The sequence below is a fragment of the Lipotes vexillifer genome, unplaced genomic scaffold, assembly GCF_000442215.2.
Source record: "Lipotes vexillifer unplaced genomic scaffold, Lipotes_vexillifer_v1.1 scaffold862, whole genome shotgun sequence".
In the NCBI taxonomy this organism is placed as follows: domain Eukaryota; kingdom Metazoa; phylum Chordata; class Mammalia; order Artiodactyla; family Lipotidae; genus Lipotes; species Lipotes vexillifer.
Window position 1 is genome coordinate 191,567 of NW_006786873.1, and position 236 is coordinate 191,802.

A 236-nucleotide genomic window follows, 5' to 3' on the forward strand; every position below is an offset into this window, starting at 1 on the left:
CAGTGGTTGGCAACCTTCAGCATGCAGCAAAATCGGCAAGAGGGCTTATAAAACACACAGTGCTGCCCTCTCACCCCGGCCCTGAGCTTCTGATTCAGTAGGTTTGCGCTGGGCCCAAGGATCTGCATTTCTAAAGAATTCCCCGAGGCCTTCCCTGGTGGCCCAGTGGTTGAGAGTCCGCCTGCCAATGCAGGGGACACGGGTTCGTGCCCCAGTCCGGGAAGATCCCATGTGCC

The 236-nt window shown here is 58.1% G+C and overlaps 1 protein-coding gene across 1 annotated transcript in view; it reads right to left on the reverse strand.

The window, feature by feature from the left end:
- Positions 1-236, reverse strand: part of LOC103087381 (butyrophilin subfamily 1 member A1-like) — a 17,346-nt gene that overhangs the window by 11,411 nt on the left and 5,699 nt on the right. The gene's annotated exons all lie outside the window — the stretch shown is intronic.